General features: G+C 43.6%; 1 protein-coding gene across 2 annotated transcripts in view; it reads right to left on the bottom strand.

The window, feature by feature from the left end:
• Window positions 1-27,423, bottom strand: part of SERPINE2 (serpin family E member 2) — a 64,136-nt gene that overhangs the window by 36,180 nt on the left and 533 nt on the right. The window lies entirely within an intron of this gene.

A 27,423-nucleotide genomic window follows, 5' to 3' on the forward strand; every position in this document is an offset into this window, starting at 1 on the left:
GTATTTGTAAAAATACATAAAAACAACCATGAATTCTTAAACATGTTAATAAAATGTAAATTCTTTTTATCAGTATCCAGATACATTTTAAAAAATCATATTTTGAGATATTATTTATCAATCTATAATCAAAACTGGGCCATGAACATGATTTCTCTGATCCTTTAGAATAACCCTGATATGCCTATGGGCCTCCAATTCAGAGACTAGAAACTAACACTCTCTGGATTCTTGCCAATAAGAAAATGAGTATCAAGTGTTAGAAGTGTAAATTGATTTTTAAAACATCTTTCTTAAAGGCAATCCCTAGTATGCATAAATAATCTTAATAATGTATCTACCTTTTGGAACAGTAATACCCCTTCTATCAATCAATCCTAATATAATAATAAAAAAGATTCAGGTCCAAAAATGTTTACTATTATTTTCAGTAGCAAAAGTATTGCAATATTCTGTGCAATAAATAATTGCAATAGCAATTATAATTGCAAATTAAATCTCCAATGGAGGGGACACTGTGGGTGGCCTTTTACCAGCTTTGTGCACTTATCCCCTAGTTTCTATGTGCTTTGTTGCTAATGATTTATACCTGTTACCTCGGTCAATTATTAGTGGGAGTTGAAGGCCACTTTCTTAGTTGGCCCTAAGTGGTTGACAGTTCACAAACACCATTCCCTCCCTGAGGACTAACAGCCATTGATTACTAGTCTGCTTGTTAACTGACTCTCCAGAGCTCCCCATGAGCTCTGAGTGTGGGACTTCACCTAGTATTTCTTGCTTGGTTTCTTCCCTTTCTAATTCCCACTTTTCCCCTTCCCTTACTATTTCAGCTGGGAGCACTTCCTTAATGAATCACTTGCACTTTATCCTTGGCTCAGGGATTGCTTCTGGGAGAACATAACATAAAATGTCCAACAGTAAGGAACAGTTAATGACATCCATCTAACACAATATCCTTTGGCTGTTAAGAACCTATCTCTGAAGAAAACTTAAAGACATGGTAATATATTCTGGATAATCTTAATTGGAAAAAAAGTATGGTATAATTAACTATGTAAAAATTATACACAGGCACAAATTAGCCAGGTGTGGTGGCGGGTGCTTGTAGTCCCAGCTACTCGGGAGGCTGAGGCAAGAGAATGGCATGAACCCGGGAGGCGGAGCTTGCAATGAGCTGAGATCGCACAACTGCACTCCAGCCTGGGCGACAGAGCGAGACTCTGTCTCAAAAAAAAAAAAAAAATTATACACAGGCACAAAAAAAAAACTAACAGGACAGATATTAAAATGTCTATATAGTTATTTCTGATGATGGGAATATGAATATTTATTATTCTGTATACTGTTATGTAGCCTTCAAAATTTCTGTAATGAAATTGCCACTTACAACAAGCATCCCTTTTCCTTTTTTCAGGAGCTTAGACTCTGGAATAGCTGAAATGTGTTCTAAAGGGGAGCAGAGAAGGTTATGGAGCACAACAGTGGCTAAACCAAAGGATCATAAAACTTTAATAAAAATGGTATTTACTGGAAAAGGAGAAAGAGTTGAGAAATAATAGAGTGAAATCTTTTCATATACACTAAGATGAATGTTACACCCCATTACAACCCACAGACCATTTCACGTTGAGTTTTTTCAGTAAATGGTGGTGCTATTTTGGTGAACATGATTTGACCTATTTATGTGGCCAAATCTACATATTAGATATTCAATGGCAGGGATTATGACTTAATTTTTTTATTCTCTGTGTTTAGCATAGTACCTGGTATACAGTAGTAACTCAATATATGTTGGGTTTCCTTGCCCTTCTCCCCAGCTCACTGAAATAGGAATGTGGGAGCTGCTGAGTTCCTGCCTGATAAAACCCCATATCCTCCATGAACACTGCCAAAGTGGTGCTCTCACAGCCTAGAAAAGGCATCTCTGTTTATCCATAAGGCATGGACTCTCCTTGTGAGAAAAAGAGGACCTCCCAGCAGACAGAACGGGCCCTCCTTCAGGTGGCCTTTCTGGGGTGATTTGCACAGGGCGGTTTGGAGACCTAATGCAGCATTCACTTGCACTTTCCCTCTAGCTGGGTCCTGCTCCCTTTTCACGAGGGAGAGGAGGGAAGTAGGGGTTTGGGCTCCGTTTTGCTTAGCTAAGCAGGTAACTGGATAAAATTGGTTTAGAAAGCTCCCAGGGAGTAAGAACAGTGGTTGTAGGAATAACTTAGATTATATGTGAATGTTTTAGGTTTTTCTCTCAGTGGCTGGCTGTTCTGTTTCCTGAACCTGAATGACAGAGCTGGCTTTGGCTTAGTAAGAAAAAGGCAGCCTGTAAGGAGTGACCAGGGGGTGGGTGGGGAGGACTGATAATGTCATCCACAGTTCCCTACTGCTGCTTTGTGGGTTTCAGGAGGTGCACCACGTCAGGAGGCTGGGGCTCCTCTATTCCTGCAGAGGAACAGCTGCCCAGTCACTCAGCCTGGGGTTCACACCTGCCCCAGTGCTTGTTGCAGGAGGTTCAGTGTGGTGTGTGCATGCCCACCTCCAGCTGCCAAACTTCTCAACAGGCTGTAGATGAACCTGGGCTGACAAATTGGATAAGGTGGGCTGGCAGGCCAAAGCTTCAATTACTGGTACCACATCCTTTCCCTTCTAGGATGCAAAAAAGTAACTGGCCTCATTCCTTCCTCTCCCAAACAGAGAAGCCTTGGCTTGAAAATTCCAGGGAGTGGCCACGCGAGGTGGCTCATGCCTGTAATCCTAGCACTGTGGGAAGCCAAGGTGGGTGGATCACTTGAGATCAGGAGTTCAAGACCAGCCTGGTCAATAGGTGAAACCCCATCTCTACTAAAAATACAAAAATTAGTCGGGCATGGTGGCACACACCTGTTATCCCAGCTACTCGAGAGGCTGAGGCAGGGGAATCACTAGAACCGAGGAGGCGGAGGTTGAAGTGAGCCAAGATCATGCCACTGCACTCCAGCCTGAGCAACAATCAAGACACTGTCTCAAAAAAAAAAAAAAAAAAAAAAAAAAGGAAAGAAAAAGAAAAAAAAGAAAATTCCAGGGAGAACCACTATGTAAATTGGTATCAATGCAGTCACCGCGTTGATGAGAAACAGTCTAGGACTTCAGACGGAGACTCTGATTCTAAACTAGGGAAAGTCAGAGGGATCATTGTGTGGCGCCTGGGGCGAGAGTGGGAATGTGTGTTCTCTTGTGCCCTAGAGCAGGCTTTCTTTATCTTGGCACTACTGAAATAATTCTTCAGTGTGGGGGCTGTCTTGGGTACTGGAGAAGGAAACCCATACCCACCTGCACACAGAAGACTCTAGATTTTCCTGGGGCTCAAGTGCCCAACAAAACCCACTTTGTTCCTTTGAAGTCAGGGTAGCATTTCCAAGGTTGCCGTGTAAACAAGTGTCCCCTATTAAGCTGGTTTATCCCTTCATTTATCCTACAAATATTGATGAAGCACCGCAGTGCCAGGCCCGGCGCTGGGATGCTAGAGAGAGAATAGGCATGAAAAGGGGCTTGGCACCTGCCCTCCCACCTCTCAGAGTCTCAAGGCATGGTTCTCCACCTGGGTGACTCTGTCGCTCAGGGAGCATTTGGCACTATCTGAAGACATTTTTTTGGTTTTCACCACTGGGTGGGGGCCAGGGAGGGTGGTGCCATGGCATCTGCTAGGTGGGGGCCAGGGAGGGTGGTGCCATGGCATCTGCTAGGTGGGGGGAGGCCAGGGGTGCTGCTGAGCAGCACCCACCCACAATGCACAGGGCAGCTGCCTGCAATTATCCAGCGAAATGTCAGTAGTGCCAAGGTTGGGGAAGCCTGGTCTAGAGGGGAAACAGACCTTAATCAAATCGTCTTATTACTTAATTGATATTTACTTTCATTTTCACATATTTACTTTACAAATGCTCTGACATCGAGGAGAGTGTGTAAGAATGGAAGCAGAGGCACACCTGGGCCGGGGTGAGAGGCAGTGGCCAGGGAAGCGCTCCTGGGAAGGGCCACGTGGGCAGACATTGGAGGATGGGCTGGATGTGACTGGACAAAGGGGCGGAGACATGGGGGCAGGGAAGAGTATTCCAGACAGAGGCTCTCAAGTGCAAACAAACCTTGTGTTGGGAGGTACCATGGATTTTTCTGGAAATATTTTTCTTTTGATACCATCATCACCTTACAGCCTTTGCAAGACAAGGGCGACCCTGTGTCCATGACCCCAACAAATAGGCAGCTCATCAAGACATACTGCAGAACCCAACTGGACAGAAGCTGGAAGAATCATTCACACTCCAGTGTCTATCTTGTTCCATGGCTCTCTTTCTCAACACCCGGCACTGCGCATGACAACAGGCAGGAATCAAAACCCTAAGTTGACATTAAAAGCCTGAGTTTCATAAAAGGAAAAACTGATAAACTAAAAAACTGATCAATTGGACCTCATCAAAATGAAAAGTTTTACTCTGCAAAAGATCCTGCAAAGATGATGAAGAGACTAGGAGAAAATATTCTCCAATCACGTATCTGTCAAGGGACTAGTATCTAGACTACACAGAAAACTCTTAAACCCCAACTGTACAAAAAATCGGATTAGGAAATAAAAGACATGGACAGATATTCCATTAAAGAGGATGTATAAATGGTAAATACATCCATGAAAAGATGTGCAACATCATTAGCCACTGGGGAAATGCAAATTTTTAAAACCACAATGAGATGTCACTACATGTCCAGATGAATGGCTAATACTAGTGACAACACCAATTGCTGGTGAGGATGCAGAGAAAGTGGATCACTCACACATTGCTGGTGGGAATATAAAATGGCACAGCCACTCTAGAAAACAGTTTGGTAGGTCAGGTGCAGTGGCTCACGCCTGTAATCCCAGCACTTTGGGAGGCCGAGACAGGCGGATCACCTGAGCCCGAGGTCAGGAATTCAAGACCAGCCTCACTAACATGGTGAAACCCTGTCTCTACTAAAAATATAAAAATTAGTCAGGCGTCGCGGCAGGTGCCTATAATCCCAGCTACTCGGGAGGCTGAAGCAGGAGAATCGCTTGAACCTGGGAGATGGAGGTTGCAGTGAGCCGAGGTTGTGCTATTGCACTCCAGCCTGAGCGACAAGAGCGAAATTCCGTCTCAAAAAAAAAAAAAAAAAAAAAATAGTTTGGTAGTTTCTGTTTATTATTTATTATTTTTTTTTAATGTAAGTTTGGCCGTTTCTTACAAAACTAAACATGCACTTAACTGTATAATCCAGCAACGCTGGACATTTATTAGAGAGAAATGAAAATCATTTCACATAAAAACCTGTATACCAATGTTCACAGCAACTTTATTTTCTAATAGTCCCAAAGTGGAAACATCCCAGATGTTCTTCAGTAGGTGAATGGCTAAACTGTGGTACATCCACACCACAGACTACTACTCAGTAATAAAGAAAAATAAACTACTGATACACAAAACAGCTTGGTTGGATTTCAAAGAACTATGCTGAATGGAAAAGCCTGTTTCAAAAGGATGCAGAGTATGTAATTCCATGTATATAACATTGTTGAAATGACAAAGGTGCAGAGATGCAGAACAGATCAGTAGTCACCAGAAGTTAGAGAACAAGAGAGGGAAAGGGATGTGTGTGACGATAAAATGGAGGCATGAGGGGTCCCTGTGGTGGAAATGTTCTGTATCTTGCCTGTGGTGGTGCCCACACAAGTCCATACATGTGATAAAACTGCATAGAGGTAAATGCACACACCCCAGTGAGTACCTGTAAACCTGGTGAAATCTGAATAGGGTGGGTGGATTGTGTGATGTCAGTTTCCTGGTTGTGGTACTGTACTACAGTTATGCAAGATAATGCCTTTGCAGGAAACCAGGTAAAGGGTACACAAGAGCTCTCTGAATTACTATTTTTTTTTTTTTTACAACTGCATGTGAATCTATATAACTATCTCAAAATAACAACAAAAAAACCCTACTGTAAAATTTTAGTCAGCAAACAAATGCCAATGTACCTTAAGACAGATCTTTTTATTTCTTACTTTTCCCTGTACTGCAAATGTACAATTATACAAAAATGTAATATTTTTGGTCCTTTTAAAAAGAATAGCTACAGTTTTAGGGTGCTTGCATAATTGTACATTTTCATAATTATTTGACTTATAACAGTATTAATTCTTATTCTATAAGAAATTAACAAAAGGATTTAGGACACTATACATGGCCCCTGCAGGCTCCTAAGACAAACCACCCAAGTTCAAATGTCACCTCCACTGCCAATTAACTGTACGACTTTTGACAAGTGCTAGCCTTCAATGTGCCTCAGCTCCTCCATCTGAAAATTGGTGTAATAATAGTTCTTACTTTAAGAGTTGTTATGAGGATTTTAAAAAGTACTATGTCTCAGGTTCTTAGGACAGTTCTTGAGGCCCCACTCAGAGCTGGCCTCTGCCGTTACCCCATTTACCACCATCATCACGAAGGCCTGGGGTCCTCTCTTCAGCCTTTGAAGGCCTACATTACAGTCCAGCTTAACATTTCCTCAAGGGCAAAATGTTAAAATATTATGATTTCTAAAAATCAAAACAAATGTTTAAAGCTGCCTTTAAGACTTGTGGTCTTTTTTCAATTTCCTTTATTTCTTTGCTATTAGAGGGAGTCAAGGGACTCTAGTATGTGACTTTATCAGACTTTCACATCTGGTCACAGGTCCTCAGGGAAGGTGACTTGAGAGGCCTTGCCTTCCCCAGGGGAAGCAGCTCAGCCCTTTGACTCCATCGACAGCCCTGGTGATGGGCTTAGGAAATGATTGATGGTCACTGGCGACTAAGGAAATGGGCGTCAGGCTCTGGCGATTTTCCTTGTGTTCTTTCCAAGGCTGCCAACCTCATGAATAAGGAAGTGTTTTCCTACCAGCCTGAAACTGAAATAGGGTGGGATTATACTAACATAATTTTTTAAGAAGTTTTAGTGTGTCAAAGCCAGACCAGCACTGCCTCAGTGGTCAACAGACTCCATTATAGAAGTCTAGAGTTTAGGCCAACTCTCATCACAGTTTTGTTTAGATGGATGAAATACCTCATATAGAAAATGCTTGATCATTGCTCAAAGAGATCATTTAGAAATAAATCTGAGCTCCACTGGAAAACCTGTAACAACGGTAACTGGAAGATGAGGTAATCCAGGAGAAAAACCTTCCATTTTTGCAAGAAGACTCTAAAACACAGTACTTCTCCAAAAAAATAATAATAATAATAAAATAATAAAAGGGGTAGAAAGATATATAGAAGTCCCTTTATCATAAAAAACTAGGATGAGAAGAAAAAGTACTCCTCACCCCAACCCTGCTGTTCTCCCAGGCTCCACATCTTTCTAAGTGACACCACCAACCGTCCATCCAAGAACCTAAGCCAAGGTCTGGAAACTGTCCTTCATCATTTCCTTTATCCCACAGAACCATCAACAAGGAAAAGCTCTCTATCGTTTGAATGATCCACCCCTCTCCAGCTCCTCTATCCCCAGCCCAAGCCACCAACATCTCCGGAGGAGGACACTGGTCTCCTAGACCCATCTCTCTGCCTGCACTGCCCCAGTGACTCTAAAACCTGAGTCAATCCCTATGATGACTTCTCTATGCTCTCGCAACAAAATTCAGCGCCCTCTCTCCATAGCCTCTGAGTCGGCCTGTCTGGTCTGGATTTGGCTTCCTTTTCCAAAGACAGTAGGCCCCCCTCAACTGCAAGAAATATGTTCTAAGACCCTCAGTGGATGCCTGAAACCATGGAAAATTTGGAACCCTATATACACTATGTCTGTTCATAAGTACCTATGATAAAGTTGAATTTATAAATTAGGCATAGTAAGAGATGAACAACAACAATAGTATAATAATAAAAATGTTTTATATATATTATACATATGGATAATATACCGTAATAAAAGTTATTGGAATGTGACCTCTCTCTCAAAACATCTTACTGTACTGCATGTACCAATTTTCAGACTGTAGGTAACTTAGGCCACCAATAAGGTGGGGACTACAGTGCCCCATCCTCCTAGCAGTTTACAGAACGTGGTTGGTTCTTCCCAGCCTCAGGCCTTCATGCCTATGTTCCCTCTAACTGGATCACTGTCATCTTCCCTTGTCTTTGTGCCTGTGAGCCCACTGGGGAACTTGTCCATCCTGTTCACCATGGCACCCCAGCCTCCAGCATGGCACATGGACACTGATGTGCTCAACATATAATGGAGGCATTGATGAAAAAGCAAAGCTTTCAATGATCTGTTGATTACCATCATGTATTAAGGTCAATTACAGTAGCCACCGTCTTATAAGCAGGTATGGTCTAAAGTATTTGAGGAAGTCTTTTTTTTAAAAAAAAAAAAGAAAGAAGAAAAAGAATGTACACTTATTTCTAGAGCAAAGTTTCACAACCTTGTCACTCTTGCCATGTGGGTCTGGATAATTATTCATTGTAGGGGGCTATCCTGTGTATTGCAGAATGTTTAGCAGTACTCCTGGCCTTTACTCAAGAGATGCTAATAGCACCCCACCCAGATGGGCCAACCAAATGTCTGGAGACACTGACAAATGTCCCTGAGGGAGAGAGGCAGGATCACCCCTGGTTGGGAACCACTATTACAGAGAAATGTTAGTGGTGGTTAGTATTTTAATTCTGCCTTCAAAATGCCTAGTTAACCCATACTTTGTCTGAATCGCACAAGTAATGATGCATTTTAATATGGTATCACCTAACCACCATTTATATCATTTTAGTGGGAACATGCATTCCAAATCCCTAGTAATATTTATGAACCAACATGGAAAGGTTGAATTGTCTATCCTGAGAGACTCAGCTTAGCCTCCTGCATCAGTATTCCAGGTGACGTCTGAAGTGAAATGGTACGAAGAATGGAGGGGAAGGTATAGGAGTCAGAAGAGAGTTGGGGGAGGGATGGGTCTTTTCGTATCTGGTCTGACCATTCATTTGTGTTTGGCATATAAAAACAGAATAGAAACAAGATAATACCTTAGCGTTTTGGGTCCTTCTGGAAAGCACCATCCCATATATTTCCATGGTGGGGCAAAACCCAGAATGAAATGTGAAAGACTAGGACTCAACACTGATCTCACTCCCTGTTTGCCCCTCTTCAACTAATATAATATGCTGCTGAGCTTGGAACACCTCTTCAGGAATGCGAAATGATCTCCTAGTTTTACCTGCCACATTGCAACAATATTTTCAATTATTGGCTAAACTGCAAATGCCCCACAAGTCATTTAAATAAATCTCACATGTATGAAATAGTCAATTGTGTTCTCTGAGCAATTCCCAGCTGTAAAAATACAGCCACACCGAACATATTTTTTTCTGCAGCTAATTGAAAATACTGCACATATAATGCATGATTTAAAGCACCCAGGAGGAATTTCAATTTGCATTCCCTATTTTAAATGTACAATCAAATGCTGTCTTAAAGTGCTCCACACATTTAATTCAATATTGCTTGCCTGAAGCCCCACTCCTAAATTTTAGCACTATGAATGGATGGTCGAAGGTTTTTAATGCTCCAAGTGACTTTTTAAAACAATGGCTTTAACAGGGTTGCTTTTCCTGAGAAAACAAACGCTCCTAGACATGACTGGTTCAAACCTCTATGGCTGAGAGAAAATTTCCAAAATAGCAGCAAGATGCCTGCCAGGAAAAAAGAGACCATGGATAAGGACATCCTTCGTTCAGGAGTCAAACCTGTGGTCTCATAAGTGCTCATAGTTGTTGCCCCAGCGTTAGAAATGCCCTTGACATTCTTGGCAGTTGATCAAGATGGTTCATCAAAGGGTTGGTGAAGGCAGCATCTGTGGAGGTGAAGAAAGAAAGGGTGCCCGGAAGCTTGGGATCTGGGAAAAAGGGGTGCCACAAGATGTATGATCATCTTCCATTTCTAATGGAGCTTGAGAGGTTGCACAAACAGTTCATATGCTCTCCTAGTCAACAAAACAGTGATGCAGGGCCTACGTCAAGAGGGAAGCACAAGAGTAGAAGCTTCAAAGATGAAGGGAAGACAGAGCCTGACCTTAAGAGCCTGCAGACTAACAGATGACAGAAGTCCTTAAGGACTAAGAGGCAGAAAGTGACACATTGAGTTTCAGTCAAATGAGGCAGGTGGCTATTTGCCTTTACTTAACATGAAATAACACTATCAGTTCATGTGTTTCCCACCACAGGGCAAATTAGTAAGAGGAGGTGAAAATCAGAAGAGCAGCCACACCTCTCCCTACTGGGAAGGATAAGACAGTGACCCACAGTGGTAGCAACTAACAAACCATAACCAAAGAATTAAAAGTATCCGAATTTAAAGTTAAGGCGGGTGCAGTGGCTCACATCTATAATCCCAACTTTAAGAGGCCAAGGCGGGTAGATCACATGAGGTCAGGAGTTTGAGACCAGCCTGGCCAACATGGCATAACCCAGTCTCTATTAAAAATACAAAAATTAGGCTGGGCGCGATGGCTCACACCTGTAATCCCAGCACTTTGGGAGGCCGAGGCGGGCGGATCACAAGGTCAGGAGATCGAGACCATGCTGGCTAACATGGTGAAACCCCGTCTCTACTAAAAATACAAAAAATTAGCCAGGCGTGGTGGTGGGCGCCTGTAGTCCCAGCTACTTGGGAGGCTGAGGCAGGAGAATGGTGTGAACCCGGGAGGCAGACCTTGCAGTGAGCCCAGATCGCGCCACTACACTCCAGCCTGGGAGACAGAGCGAGACTCCTTCTCAAAAAAAAAAATAAAAATAAAAATAAAAATTAGCCAGTTGTGGCGGCTCACATCTGTAGTACCAGCTACTCAGGAGGCTGAGGTGGGAGAATCACTTGAACCCGGGAGGCAGAGGTTGCAGTGAGCCAAGAGCGCATCACTGCACTCTAGCCTGGGTGATAGAGTGAGACCGTGTCTCAAGAAAAAAAAAAATTTAAAGTTAAATGACATAATGAACACCACATACGTATTTATTGAACAAATGAAAGTACTAGTCATAACTTGGTGTTCTTCCTTAGATAACCCTTAACTTTTATTTCACGAATTAAGAAACAGATAGGAAATAATGAAAGGACTCAGAAATTAACTATTTCAATCACCCGTCACCAGGGGCTATTCTCTTACATTATCTGACATTACAAAATTAGTCCTTTAGACACTCCCAATCTCTGGAAATGAAGGCACCTAGTATGTGGAACTTTGCTGAACCACTAAACCTCTTGTGCTAACTGACTAGGAAATTCCCTACAGGCAACACAGAACTAAAACAAATGGTTTTAGTTCGATCACATGGGCCATTAACTTGCTTTCACATGGTACTTATCAATTGATATGACTTGGCTGTGTCCCCACCCAAAATCTCTTCTTGAATTATAATCTCCATAATCCCCACGTGCCAAGGGCAGGACCTGGTGGGAGGTGATTGGATCATGGGGGTGGTTTCCCCCATGCTATTCTCATGATAATGAGTGAATCTCATGAGATTTGATGGTTTGATAAGTGTCTGGCATTTCCCTTGCTTGCACTCACTCCATCCTGTGACCCTGTGAAGAAGGTGCCTGCTTCTGCTTTGCCTTCCACCATGATTGTAAGTTTCCCAAGGCCTCCCTAGCCCTGCGGAACTGTGAGTCAATTAAACCTCTTTCCTTAGTAAATTACCCAGTCTCGGGTATTTCCTCATAGCAAAGTGAGAACAGACTAATACACCAATCAAGCTTCCTATAACAAGTGGGCTTCCCATGAAGATTTTGTTAAGGTGGGGAAAGTCCTTATTGGTCAGAGGACCCTCTTGTTATTTATCCGTCTCTTGTGAGTCTGGTAATTGTTAGTCAGTCTCTCTGACCTGCAATGACCCTGGGTATCCTGACAAACTCCAAGTTTGTCTTCTCTGCTTCATGCTGGGGATCTCCCTCAGTGATGCCATCTAAGCAGCCAGTGTCTCTGACATCATACAAATAAAATGCAGCACCATTTGGTGATCCAGCCTATGTTTATTCTTCTTCCTTTGGCAGACACTATTTACTTACTATCTTTCCCAGGGCAATAGAGGGAAGGCAGGAAAGTGCTGAGCTTGTATTCTACAACCTGAGAAGGAAGTAAGGGAAAGGAAGAGCTCAGTGCAGCTAAATCAGCTTCCTAACACACTTAGTCTACAGGTAGGTTCATTTAAGCAGTTCAGAAACTTTTAAAAAGGTTCAGAAGAAATAAAACAGAGAACATCTTCCCTACTCTCCCTCCAAATATATCAAAGGTGTCATATTAAAATACATGGATTCCGTAGTACATGTGGAATAAACATTTCCAATCTTTTATTAGGTGACTAAAGGGCTACTTTGAGATATGTTTTGGCACCCACAAAAGTAATCTTGTGACGCTGGGTAGACATTCTTTGCTTTTTCAGTTCTCCATTCTGGCTCTTGTAATCAAGGTGGGTTTCTTGCACCAGGCCTCTCTATCCAGGCCTGTTGTAAGAAACCCATGCAGCTTTGGTCTATCCATATCCTTCAGTGTAACTTTTTGGCATGAATTACATGTAAAACAGTGACCCAGAAAGAGTTTGAACTGGGTACAAGAGGTGGGTTGTCCCTGGTTCCCACATTTTGACTTCTGGGGAAAAATGATATAAGCCATTTTTCAAAATATAGTAAGTAAATAAAAATACATGTATCTGCAGGCACAGGGTATAGAAATACTTCTAAAGTAGGAAAAGGGAATGAGGCATGGGGAAGATATAAAGAAGACAATTTCCACTTTAAGAAAGGTTCCTGTGCTTTTATCTCCAACTCTTTGCTGCTTCTGCTTTCTTCCTTCAGTACAAAGAGTTTGCAAAGAAAATCTCAAAAAATTTTTTAAAAAGGTGATCACTGCCCGCCTCTTCCTGCCAAGCAAGCACCTATCAAACGAAAAAAGTTCTTCAAAGCTCAGAAACCATGTTAAGTGATGGGAAACATGGTTCTGAACCTGGATTTAGTCACCCAGCTACTCAGCTTTGTCCTGTAACCTGACTCCATTTCCTTTGCTACAGTTGATGCTAACTCCTTGTGAAGGGATTTAAGGGCCAGGGGACGTTTGCTATTTCCCAGAAGAAACCTATGCCCATTTAACACTACTGTGGAACAGGCCTGTTGTCTAGTCCTGGGCCTGTCTGCAACGGGTAAGTCACATACCTGATCTGTGACTCAGTTTCCTCATCTATAAGATCAGTGATAAGCCTCCTTCCCCACCATGAACTTCAGAGAGCTGCTATGAGGATCACATGAGATGCGATGCTCAAGAACAAGTCAATAACTCTTAGGTTCCACAGAACTTTTCTTCACAAGACCCGCCTGCTGCCCTGCTGCCAACATCCAAAGCTAAGATAGGAGAACAGGGACTTCTAGAATTAAAAGTCAATGACAATGGAAGTTCTCCTTCTCAGCTTTATCTAACCTCTCGTATAAGAAACTGCACCAACGAATCTTTAGGGATGAAGGGGGCTGAGCTTCTTTTTGTCATGAAGTTGCATTTTATAGGGGAGAACACCTCCCCAGTTACTCACAGCCAATTATGGAGACAATGATCCTCAACAATGGGGCTGGTGAGTAGCTACAGAAGATGGGGGAAGAAACTTTCATAAAGCCCCTACTATGTGCACAGCTCTGTGAACACATCACCTCACAGACTCTTAAACACAGAGATGCAGAGAGGTTGGGGAACCTGCCCACATCACACAGAAAAAAAAGAGAGCACACGGGGGTACCCACCACAAGACTGGCACTGCCAAGGGCTTCTCCCAGGGACAGGTCACCTGCCTGCCCCTTGCCCAATCCCCTGGGTCTCTTTTCATTCCCTCAGTCAGAGTGCAGGATTGGCACTAACCCCATTCCCCAGCTTTCACCTCTCTTTTTCCTCCCAGATGTAAAAGTGTGTTTCCAGCACATCTGACCAACTTCTCCCACATTGCAAGAGTGAGGCTCCCCTCCTCCAGCGTTAATTCTTTATTTCTTTGATTAACTTCTAATTCCCATGCGTGCTTGGATATAGGGCATCCCCCAGATAAGACAGCCCTCCTCTTTTCCCAATGAGAAAATCCCTACCCCCTACAAATTTTGGTCAATCTGCCCAAATAAACTTTATGACTCACATGAAATCACATACACTATGAGTTAGAAATAGCACTTTTCATTCCATGTCCACCTTCCATGAAGCAATTTAGCTCACAGTCTTCCCAGGTAGTGTCCACATGGCTGTCCTCAATTTGTGAGTTGTCTAACCATTCTTCTAAGCACAGCACCTCCTTACCTTCCAAGTTGCGTATGACACAGCACTTTTCAAAACGACGTGCAACACTGCCACGGAAACACCTACCCTAGGCCATCAGAAGCCCTTCAGAGTGACCAAGAAAGTTGCCCTCAGAGGTAAAAATATATTCATGATCCACACAGCATATTAGTGATCGTGTTACTTTTAAAGTGACCTTCAATGGTCTTAATAAAATTTCAAATGACAGAGGGCAGCTAGCTCCTCAGGAAACCCATTTCCTCTTCTTGCCAACCGCAGAGCTGGGCTACATTTCCTAGCCTTCAAGGTAGGTGGGCGTGACCATAAGGCTGAACTGTACTTAATGAAATAGGAGAAGTGACACATTCCACTCCCAGGCCTAGCCTATCAAAATCTCCCATATGAAGTCCTCCATGATCTTTCTGCTTCCACCAGTTCAATGCTGACAAGTACGTGACCTTAGCAGCTGCCTGTTAAATAAGGTGGAACCACAGACAGGAAGAGGCTGGGTCGCCAAATCACCAGGTTTCACATAAACACGCCCACTTTGGGCTTTATAGAAGTGGAAAATAATCTTCCATCATGTTTGAGTCACGGTACATATTTGGGTTTGTTTGTTACAACAACTAGCACTACCTTAACTAATTCAACGTTCAATATCTGGCAACTCTGAAGTTATAACTTCAGGAACAAGTACTCAATCTGTATTCAATTTCTTTGCCTCTCTTTTTAAAATTTAACCCCTTTTCATGAAGCAACCTCGATAAGCATTCATAATATGCATTGGCTGAGAGAATTTCAGGCGAATGTGCCTTCCCCATCTGTTCTCAGTCAGTCACTCATGGATCTCATCTATCTAGCTTTTTTTTTGTGAACTCTAATGATTTTGCAGGGACCCTACTAGATAGCAACTCCCTTTTTGCAGAACAACTTTGAGGAAATTTTTTGCTTCACGTTCAGGCACACAGTTTCCAAGCCGGGACACTCTTTTTCATAGAGAAAATTCTGTATTTCAGTGCCTTTTCATGACGTACTCAGAAATTGCTCAGGTACCATTTTCAGCTGATGTGCCTGGCCCAGAAGGGATCAGGCCTTAACGCAGGCTTGTGTATTCCCGTGTCTTGCTGTCATAGATATTTAACGTTTCACACCTTTCCAAAGTTGTCCATTAAAACTTTTGTCTTCCTTTTAAGGGAATTAATCTGTCCTCTGTGAAGGAGTTACCTGTTTTTCTTCAGCCATAAAGAGTACATCATAGACTAAATAGCCAACTCTTAGCTGATACAAATCAATAAATACCAATTCTACAAAGTTTCGGGCAAAAAGAATTTTGTGGAGAGTCAAGTAAAAGAAAAAATGAGGACGGTTGTGCCCAGGAGGGCTATCTAGACACTGGTGTTTATCAGCTATGTGCCAACATTTCCCTCTGCAGAGAGATTTACCTCTGGCACAAAGTAGTGACTGACACTTAAGTCACTTCTCTGCATGAAGGGCTTGGCATTAGCACTACTGAGCCCCCCTGCTGGCTGTCTGAAAGCTGGGCGTCACTCCCCTAATCTCGCATAGGAGGACACCTGTCACTAGCCCAGATTCCTCAGCTACAGAACCATCTTGGGCTACCAGCCTCTCACGTGGTGAGGCAATGCACAGAAAGCACTTTCCTGGCCCATGGCTCGCACAGGCATCAAGGACTACTCCAGTCTTCAGGGTCACAGACTGCTCTCCTGGTGTCCTGTCCTGAGAGGGAGGGGAGGGGACTTCCATGCAGCCTTCCCCAACAGTTCAGTTCACACTGACCACTGCCAGCTTGGCCTCCCAAACATGTCACTGGTATCAACTCATTTTGGCAGCTGATTATTGATCCAGTACAGGACTTAGGGACAAGATGGGAGTGGTGGAAGTGGTTGGCTCTGGTGGAGGAATATTTTATCACCATGATAATAAAAAAAACTGAGGTAATTTCATTATTGCTTTCAGATCCTCTACAGACAATGCTCCCTGATTGCCTCCCCCTCCCCCACACCTTATGCCACTGTTCTAGACTATCTCAAATTGTTATTAAGTATCATGGATGTGCCCTTTCTACCTAAATAGATAAACCCCTCAAAGATTGGCCTGTTTTGCAGATACTTCTGTGCCCCTCTAAGCACCTATTACAGAGTAAGTGCTCAAAAACTAGCTTTTCAGCTGCATGTCACCCAAATACAATAGCATGCCACCTTCAACTTCCTTCTTGTCCTGTGTGGGGTGTATACATTAAGAACAAGTCTTGTGGACTCTCTTTTACCCTCTGGAATGAATCTTCCTCGAGAACACAGGAGTGAATACAGAGAAGACACAATAGAGAAAAAGAGCATGAATCAGCCATGGGACTCTAGGATCGGGTTGTAAGAGCCACCACGTTATGGGGGCCGCTAAGGGCTAATCAAGGGTGAGTGGCAGGTGATGGCAGTTCTGTCATCAAACTGTACCCAGACTTGGCATCTGGAGAGGTAACAGGTGACAGGAGTCAAAGACGTGAATTCTCAACCTGCCACAGCCCTGCCTTTGCCAAGTGACTTGAGTCACTGTATTTCCTATTTCCCATTTCCCTGCTTGTTAATTGGGGACACTATGATCTTTCTCTGCAAGGAGGGTAATATCCTCATCATTCTCTATTGTCTAGCTATGGAAATAAAGCACAGAGAGGGAAGTGTTTTGCCTAAAGCCACACACTACTAAGTGTGGACCTGGGGTTTGAAACCAAGTTTGTTTGACCTCTAAACTCATCCTCTGCCCAGCAATGCTCTGGCCTTCAATCTGTGAGGCCGTGCATCACTGCTCAGCCACATGGCTTAGCCTCAGTCATTACTGAAGATAGTGTTTCAGGATCCAAAGTGTCCGCCACAGAGAGACACAGACCCGGAGTCTATATCCCATCAGTGGGAATCGGAGCAGGGTGTTCTACACACCTGAATCTCATTTTTCTCACCTATAAACCAGGAATGATTTCTACCTTACAAGCGTTGTTAGGATTCAACAGGATCGTGTATAAAATATGCCTAACAGTACTTGACACACTGATGATGCATAATTTTCCACTTCCCTCTCCCCTTGGAAGTACTTTTTGGTTTCCTCTCTGCCAGGTATGGTGGAAGGAGGCCAAAAGAATAAGATACTCCACTTGGAGGTTCCTAACAGGGCAGAGAAAACACATGCAGAACCAGAACACAAGGTAGAGAGCAGTACACAAGCATAATTTTGCCACTGCACATGTAAAAAATGTACTTGTCCCACTCATAGAAATTTTAGACTAAGAAGTGACATATGCATTGGAAAAACTATGTCTTCATACTTTCCACTATGCTAAATTAATTCAAATTAGTATGATCAGAACTTTGATATTCATGATTTACCACCTTGCTGCACAAGAACAGGCTCATTATGAATACTGTGGCATCCTTAGCCAATCCTCCAAATTGTTATTTTAACTAACATGTCATTAAGAAATTAGTACAGGTTTGGCATAAGATAATAGGAGTCTTTTAGTATATAAATTTCAAAGAGAAAAATCCACACCTTTAGAAAGAAAGCTCTCCCTTACAATTAAGTCATCACACAGATTCTCCCTGGCATCCCCTAATCTCACTGTTAGAGCAAAAACTCAGGTGTGGGCATATACTCAGACTGCTGTATGAAGTCCAAAGTGGATAACTGCCAGTAAAATCCTTAAAAAATCCTATCAATGGTAGCAGAAAACACATTTCCTATCTGGGAATGCTTGCTAAGGTTAACCCAACATTCTTAAAACTCTTTTGCGTATTGACGGAATCAAATCCTAATTAAATGACCATCACCATGTGCTTTAAAAATATTCACCATATGTTTAAAATAGTTATTTCTTGGTATCTGGACATCACTGGACACAGTAGAATGATTTTTTTCACAGTCAGAAAAACAAGAATGAAAAGAGAAGCCTCTGGATGCTACCCTTGCAGAGACCTAAATATTAAACTAAATAGATTATTTTTCCTACCGCATAGACATTTTTTGTTTTGTTTTACTTTGAGACAGAGCCTCCCTCTGTTACCCAGGCTGGAGTGCAGTGGCACAATTCCGCTTACTGCAACTTCTGCCTCCGGGGTTCAAGTGATTCTCATGCCTCAGCCTCCCAAGCAGCTGGGATTACAGGCGTGCGTCACCATGCCCAGCTAATTTTTTGTATTTTTAGTAGAGACAGGGTTTCACTATGTTCAGGCTGTTTTTGAATTCCCGGCCTCAAGTGATCTGCCCACCTCAGCCTCCCAAAGTGCTGGGATTACAGGCGTGAGCCAGCATGCCTGACGTTGCATAGACATTTATTCGTTATTCACAACTAACCTAATGGAAAAAAGCAGCCAGCATGACAGGGCTACCTGCAACGTGCTCCCTGGAAGATCTCTTGGTAACACTGCTGTTTACATCTCACAAATGCAAGGGTGGAGTCAGAAGGAGGTTATTTCATGCAACAGCCTTCCTTTGCTTCATGGCCAACGCACAAGAGCCTGAAGCCTGCGGGCAGGAAAGATGACCAGGTGATCATCGGGGAGTACTGCCCACTGAGAGTGCAGCAGGAAAGGTGTCTGGAAACAAAGCATGCAAAGACACAGAGCAAGTCACTCATTCATCAGGTCAAAGACACAAGGAAGACATGAGTCTTGGAGAAGTGCTCACCTGTACTCGTGTGACAAATATTACCCAGTGCCACAACCACAGCCACCTCGTGTCCCGAAAGTCAGCTCCATTCCCGCCACTGTGCTTAGCGCCTAAGATATACTCTCCGCTTCATCCTCACAACACTTAAGGGGTGGCCCTTAAGCCTAAACACCTTTAGGCTCAACTCACGGATGGACTTGGAGATGTTTAGAAATTTGGCTTTGGCTCATGGCCTCCAACATGTAGCCTCTAGATTCAAACCAAAGCCCGTTGGCCTCCAAATCCTCCACACTCTTAATTACTATACAGTGGAGGAAAAGGAGGAAACACATATTTTAAAATGACAAATTTTGAAATAAAGGTAACTATAAACCTTAGAAAAAGAAGTTAAATCGCAAACAGAGTTCAATTAGTCATCTTTGAAAAGTCATGGCACACTTGTTCTGTGGTTCTGCTGAGTTTTATCCAGCTCACCTTAAGTTATTCGCTTGGACTCTGTAAATCTCTCCACCTTCTCAATCCAAAGGTCAGTACTAATTTTAGATTTCAGTCCCAGAAAAAAACAAGTGTCTAAGGAAGGAACTAGGGGGCCAAAGGCATAAAACCATGATTCAAACGTACCACAGAGATACTGGCCTCTTTCTGTATCATGAGTTTTGGTTGTGCTACTAGGGCTATCACGCAGCACGGCGAGGAGGTAGTCTTGAAAGGAGTGTGCTTTGACACGAATTTCTTTTCAAGACGGTATAAACATTGATGGGATGTAAATCTTTGAAAATCCATGATATCAGCTCACAGTTCACACATCTACAGATCCGGATCCAGGCTCTGGCACTGACACATAAAGGCTGTGCGACCCTACATATATACAGGGTGCGCGACTTTGGCATACAGGCTGTGTGACCCCCACGCACTGTGTGACCGTGGACCCTTTATCTACGCCACACCCTTCCTTCCCAACTACATGAGTGGGAATGATATCAGCATCTAGCCGAGAGGCAGGCACGAGGCTCTAGGAGACCACATAGAGCCTCCGTTGGGGGGAAAACAGAAGGAAAGGCAGCTGGGGTACGCCAGGCAGCAGGGTCCTCTCCACACTCCCTTCCCTTCTAACCAAGGATTGACCACGTGACTCGGGATTCAGCCAATCATAGAACCTCCCTCCTCTGCCCACAGCCATTGGTACAGGGAAGGGCATGTGACCATGTGACTTAGCATCAGCCAATCATAGGACCTCACTCCTCTGCCCACAGCCATTGGTATAGGGAAGAGCATGTGACCATGTGACTTAGCATCAGCCAATCATAGGACCTCACTCCTCTGCCCACAGCCATTGATACAGGGAAGAGCATGTGACTGAAACTGAGCCAATCAGAATTCCTCCCTAGGATTTTCCCCCCCACCCGGCCCCGCCGAGCTGGAACTGGCTGAAAAGCCCCTCTTTCCTCCTCACTTAGGAGGCTGTAGGGAGGTAAGCCTGGAGCTACCTACAGTCATGGTCCCGGAGAGGACAACCACAATCAGCAGACAGAAGCAGAGATGAGAGGCAAGGAGAGTGAGAAGAAAGCCTCCAAGTCCTCAGTCTTTGGTTCCAGTCATCTTCAGGGCCAGAGTCACCTCTCCCATGCTTGAGTGGGCAGTGTCAGCCAACAGCTCTCCGCCTTGTTTCTGAGTTATTTTGATTTGGGTTTGTGCTCTTGTAAGCAAAAGATAATGCAGTAGTTAATAGTTCCTATAATCTTAACAGTGACCAAATCCTCAGTAAGAATAACTTCTTGAGTGGATTTCTTATTTAAAAACTGAAGAAATAAATTTTAGTAGAGGAAGCAAACACTGCCTTTATTTACATAGCACTTTCCCGAAAGGAAGAAAGAAACATCCATTTTCATTTGTCGTCACCTTATTCATTTCCGAGTGGGCTTTGTATTTGGCATTAAACTCTTTCACATACCCACAGCCACCTTCAAGATTTGGCCCATAAAAACTTAGGATAAAAACAAGTGGTTATTTTTTCTATAGCTACATTTGCTGGCACTACATGGAGGGTGAAAGTTGGGGTAGGGGTAAGAGAAGGCACTGATGCTATTTTTGGTATGCTCTCAAGAGAAATTCCCCAGGTTACCAGAGTTCTCACTAGGGGTTGGGGGTGGGGCATGGTTTACAAAAACAAAGTGCGTTTACCAAGATTTGCAGCCGTAACAGGAAACCCTTTCTGACGCTTGATGGGATTTTTTTCTTTTACATTAAAGTCTCCTCATATTATTCTTCAAAGAATTAAGTAAGAAAAATGGAAAGGCACAATGGATGTAAATTCCAATTCTCAAATGATCTTCTGAAGCAAAGGATAATGTCTTAGGTCAAACTGTGGCAAAAGCCTGGGTGTTCCTAATCTAATCTTAAACTAGGGTGTCCACCCCAACCTTTGGAGGAATCCTAGGACATGTTTGTCAAAACATACAAGTGGAATTACAAATAGAGGATTGCTTGGGCTCAGTGGCCATCCTCATGCAAAGAAAGAATCCCAGAAGGGATGCCGACTTCCCTGGACTGGGCTTACATCCAGACCTAGAAATCTAACAGCAGAATAAAGGCAAGACTCACTGACTGTAGAAATAGACTTGGCCTGTTGGATGGGAGGTGGTATTTCTCAAAAGAGAAATGAAATTGTACTAATCTTTCAGTATTCTTAAATTGGGAACTTGGAGACAAGAGATAACCTAAAGATGTAGTTTATTGCATTTGACTCCATTCTGTACCTAAGGGTATTTTTTAAAAACCCAACACTGGTTTTCAGATTAGGCATGCAATCTACTCATGAGGAAAGATGGTTTGAAAAGAGAAGATGGGCACATTTATGTGTGGAGAACAGGTTGACAAGATTCAAGTATATGGGACCTAATTTATTTAAAATTTTTATAAATGCTCTAAGTGGGAATACAAACTAAATCTTCATGTTGGCCCATGATGCTGTTTCTGAATATAATGCTGAATGATTTTATAGGCTTAAAAAAGTGAGAGACAAGAACTTTAAGGTATATGAGCACAGGATAATGCATTTATGAAAAAATTTTATCTAGACTTGACATTTATGAGAAAGCCGCATCAAAAGGAAAGTGAGTCAAGAATTTATAGGTTTTAAAAATAAGACACCTTTTAGATCATTTATTTCAATATACCCATTATATAGACAAGGAAACTGAGTTCTAGATGGTAACCTACACACTCTATTGGTGGTGCAGCCCATACCCTCTCCCAGCCTGCTCTTTCTACCAAATTTGATTGACGATATCAGCCAAAAAAGTTCCATGGCAAAAAAAAAAAGTCACCAAGAGGTCATATATCACCATCACCAAGGTTAATAGAAATAAACCAAAATGCATTCTCCTACCCTGTAACCACGAAATGCAGAATGCAGCCCAGCCAACAGACCTCAAGGAGGGCAGAACCATGCCAAAGGGAGGTTCAGATGAGGATAACTGAAGTCAACACATGCACAGAAGTGCTTCTGTATTAGACTTCCACTTTTCTCTAAGTAATGTTTTATCTCAAAAGACAAGGTTAATCAAAAATTTAAAATGTCTGAGGATATATATTAAATTTGCTAGTACCAAAATGAGGGCTGGAGGTCTGGCAGAGAGAGGTCCCCTTTGAGTCTGGAATACAAACACTCTTCCATAAAGCATGCAGTAAATTTACAAAAAATATGAATATGGTTTAGTTCAGACATCTGTTAATTGCCTTTAGGCCACACACCACTGCTGGTGCAAATAAAACTAAAACACAGGCACGTCTTTCTGGAGCTTAGAGTCTACTGGATAGGGCATGTTGCTACAATACAAAAAACTGCCATCATTGAGGTAGGCACGGGAAGGGGTGATGTGTGTGTACACTGCACATGTGCCACAGAGGGCTGGGGTGGTGACTGCCAGCAAGGCCTTTTTGAACCTGAGTCTTGAAAAAGGAGAAATCAGCCAGACAATGAACACAGGAGGAGAAGGGGAATTCCAGGCAGAGGTACAGAAGGAGCAAAGGCAGAAAAGCACTGGGCAGTACCAGTGGAGTTTACAGGAGGTTCAGTTTTGCAAGAAAAGAATGTTTCAGGCAGGGGACAAGGCAGGGAGATGGGAAGGGAGTGAAGAAAGCTTTGACTCTGTTGGGTCATTACAAATGGCCAGCAGCCTGGTGAGCCCATGGAGCACTGTGGAAAGTTCCCTGGCTGCATGCTGACAGGAACTGAGTTCTGGGTCAAGACTCTGCCCTAAGGCATCTAAATGACCTTGGGAACACACTGTATGACTCTGGGTACCACATGTAAAACAAGGTTCTCTATGTTCCAAGGGTGGGGGACTCCCTGGTGGCCTATGCCTCCGTATTTACAGACTCCCCACTGCTGTTTGGGATATAGAATCGACCCTGCCCTATCTCCACCCAGGGGGGCTGCGAGGAAGTGGGGCAGTAGTCAGGTTTGTAGAAATGGTTTGTAAACAGAGGACTGCCATCAACACTAGAACTCTGTATTAACTACCCTACAAAAGCTCAAAAGCATCTTCAGAAACTCAGGTACAACACTGTATAAAGATAGCAGAAAGCTCATCTTTCAATCTGAGATACCCAACTTGTGATATGACATGGCCACTCCTTTAGAGTCAGGGGTTTAAGCCCAGATCAAGAGGGAGGCCATTGAATTTTATTAGGAGGGACCCAAGAAGACTTGGATTTGGGGCAGCAGGAGGAAAGTCACACCAGCAATAACATGGAAGAGAGTTAGAAGGGATGCAACATGAGGTACACGACACTGTGCGGTAAGCACTAGGCATTCCCAGGCTGTCGATGATCGTCTCAGCCTAGGGTCTCTAGCTCTGAAGCCCATGGGAGCCAGAACGTTACTATAAGCAAGGGTCACAGGTCCGGGGGAACCAGAAAGCAACCGACGTCCAGTGTATTCAGGCACTGGAAACCCAGCAGCAGCTGAGTGTTGCCACATGGGAATGTAAGCCTCCTATTCCAGGTTTTTTCTGTTTTGTTTTTGTTTTTGTTTTTGAGACAGTCTCACTCTGCCGCCAGGCTGGAGTACAGTGGCGCCATCTCAGCTCACTGCAACCTCTGCCTCCCGGGTTCAAGCGATTCTCCTGCCTCAGCCTCCCGAGTAGCTGGAATTACAGGCGCAGCTAATTTTTGTATTTTTAGTAGAGACGCGGTTTCACCATGTTGATCAGGCTGGTCTTGAACTCCTGACCTCAAGTGATCCGCCTGCTTCAGCCTCCCACAGTGCTGGGATTACAGGTGTGAGCCACCGCGCACTGCCTCATCCAGGTCTTCTAGCTTTTAGGAGAAGCTATACATTCAAGTGACATCTCCAGATTTCTAAATATTAACTCAAGTTGTATATACTTTGTTCAAGCCAACAACACTGCTGCCTACTGCTAGAAGTGGCACACCGGCCACCATTTTGCCACTTTTGGGCTCTAAAGCAAGGCAAGGCCAGCGTGACTAGAGCAGACCTTTGTGGAATTTCACAGCATGGAGAAGCAACAGGATCTGGTGACTGCCTGGATGTGGGCAGTGCGGGAGCCCGGCATCACTGTGAGGCCCCTGCTCCAACACCTCCATGAACGGTGGAACCACTGCCAAAAAAAACAGGGACAAATCTTGGCTAACAATGAAGCAGATATGGGGTGGGTGGTGAAAACTAAAATCAATTTTGGATTTATTTTGGGGTTTTTTTTGGCCTAAAGGGCATGGGTAAGCGCACCAGACTGCAGGTAACTGATTGGAACACAGGAGCATGCTCAAGCTAGCTTACATGCCAATCTGGGACTCACTTCATATTGGTGAGAGTTGAAGCTGTGGGAACATGGTTCACCCAAATACACAGAGCACAAAAGGGATGACAGCGAACCCTGGGTAACCCCAAGAGGTAGCAGAGATGCCAGGGAGGAATAAGGAAAACCAGAAGGTGGCAACCAGCGGTGAAAAAAAAAAAAAAAACATCAGAAAGGAATAGAAGAACCTCATCAAACGCCACGGAGAAGCCTAGTGGGTATCCATAAGATTGCTTGTTCAGATGAGAACACATGGACACAGGGAGGGAAACATCACACACTGGGGCCTGCGGTGGGGGGCGGGGAGTGAGGTAGGGGAGGGATAACATTAGGAGAAATATCTAATGTGATGGGTTGATGGGTGCAGCAAACCACCACGGCACGTGTATACCTATGTAACAAACCTGCACGTTCTGCACATGTACCCCAGAGCTTAAAGCATAATAATAAAAATTAAAAAAAAAAAAAAGGTTGCTTGTTCAGGAAGTCACGGACCTTGAACTTTGAGGAGACTCTGGCCAGCTTGCAAAGAGCTGAACAGGAAGGGGAGACCAGTTTAAGAAGCCTGGAGAGACGTGGTGGTCATTACAGGTGAGCTGAGGATGCAGGGACAAGGGAGGTTAAGGCATTCTTAAAATACTACTAAAAAAGAAAAAAGCTCACAGGGAGAGACTGAAGATAAAAGTAAGAAAAGGGAGTAACATTCACAAGGAGAGAGAGGCACTGGGAGTTGGGATTCAGGACACAGCTGGAGACATTAGTCACTGCCCCAAGGAGGCCATCTCTCTAAATTTCTCTAAGTTCTCAGTCTAACTTGATTTTTCTTTATAATTCTACCCTATTCATTTATCATACATTTTACAATATATTATGTTTGCTTTTAGTTGGTTTTCTCCCACAAGAATGACAGTTTCAAGCGAGCAAGGATCTGCTCTATTTACCACCTATGAGTATCCAGCAAAGTACCCAGATACAGTAGATGCTTAAGAAGATTTATTGGATGACTGAGTAAACACAGAAAAGTCTGTACAGGGGAGATGGGGGAGGACGTGAGGAGATCCTTATGACCTCTATTTTCCTGGTAGAATGGGCTACAAAGTCACCTGCCAAACCCGCAGGAGGAAAAGGATTGGAGATCGCTTGCATTGAAGATTGCAGTGGGAGTCCGGTTTGCAACCCGGAAGGAAGGAGCTTGCGGGATGGAGGCACTAAGAGTTTTCAGAAGTTGAGCATCTCAAGAGAGGGCAAGACTTGGAGGTACTTAGAGGACTTAGTAGCTGGAGTACATGGAAGACACTGGATTTGAGACGGTCAAGGAAGTGCGCATCTAGAGCGTCCCCCCACATGGACTTTAGGTCTAGAGGAGGAGAAATAGCCCAAAAGCCAAAGTCCCCATGGGATGGGAAAAGAACTGGCTGGAAGAGGACAGCAAGGCGGAGATGCACCCAGGGACGTGGCCAGGTCACCACCTCACTTCCAACTCTACCACCTCAAACAATCTCTGACTGATATTTAATCACCCTTGTGTGGAAGTGAAAATTCGTTTCTTTTGGAGACAGTAATTTTAAAATTAAACTAATATGAAGTTCATGGAACACGGAAATTTTCTGCATAGATTCATTTTTGTTTTTAGAATGAAACACGATGACATTTTCATGACCTTCAGTAACTGCCCTGCATGGTAGGATATTTTCAAACATTAACAAAGAATCAAAATTTGGGGGTTAAAAGAAACCTTAGATTACTCAGGTTAGTACCTTCATTTGCATAGCCAAAAATTTTTCTATTGAAATACTGCAAATAGCAAATAATTACTGATTTAGACCTTCAGACAGTGTTGAAACTGCCTTCAATTTTTGAAGTGTGGTTTAGGATATACAAATTAGCAATGTTGACATTTCTTCCAGTTATCTGTGCTCAAGTCTTGATATAAAATCTTCAAAGTACACAATTATCACATATATTGTTCCACAACAGTTCAGACAAGTAAACGGCTTCTTGCCTTGAAAGAGAAAGTCACACCTTCGAACACCTTTTTATGCTGATGCTAAATATAAGAACGTCCCCTGCAAAGTAGTCAAAGCAAGGCAGCAGCATTCGAGATTTCTCCAGAGACACACATACAAAGAATGTGTTTCGTTCATTAAAACACTAAAACCTTCAATAGCATCTTCCATAATACCTGAAGGTGGAGTGCTGTCTTATGTAATAGAAGCCTTCCTTCCCCGCTCAGTTTGTGGACACATTAAATGCCTAATTCCTTCCAGAATTTCTGAGTACCGTACTTTCACTTTACCTGCAGTCACTCATCCGCCTCGCAACTCCCGTTTCTACAGATGATGAAAATAGCAAAGACCTGCTCGCTCGGGTTAAATCGGCTGCCAGAGGCCAAGTTAAAGGCTTTCCCCACACCGCGCGTCACCTCCCCCTGCACAGGCAGAGGTAACAAGTAAGAGTGCGCCAGTCTCTCCCCAACCGGCGGCGCGCAGCCTAAGTCCGGGGTAGGGGACACCGGAGAGCAGCTGGAAACCTCAGGTTCAGGGTCAGGGCCGGCTCGGATGGCCGGGCAGGAGCCACGCCGGCCCCGGGGCTCCCAGCTGCGGGTACCACTGGACGCCACCCAGGGGCGGCC

Source organism: Pongo abelii, chromosome 11 (genome assembly GCF_028885655.2).
Source record: "Pongo abelii isolate AG06213 chromosome 11, NHGRI_mPonAbe1-v2.0_pri, whole genome shotgun sequence".
Taxonomy (NCBI): domain Eukaryota; kingdom Metazoa; phylum Chordata; class Mammalia; order Primates; family Hominidae; genus Pongo; species Pongo abelii.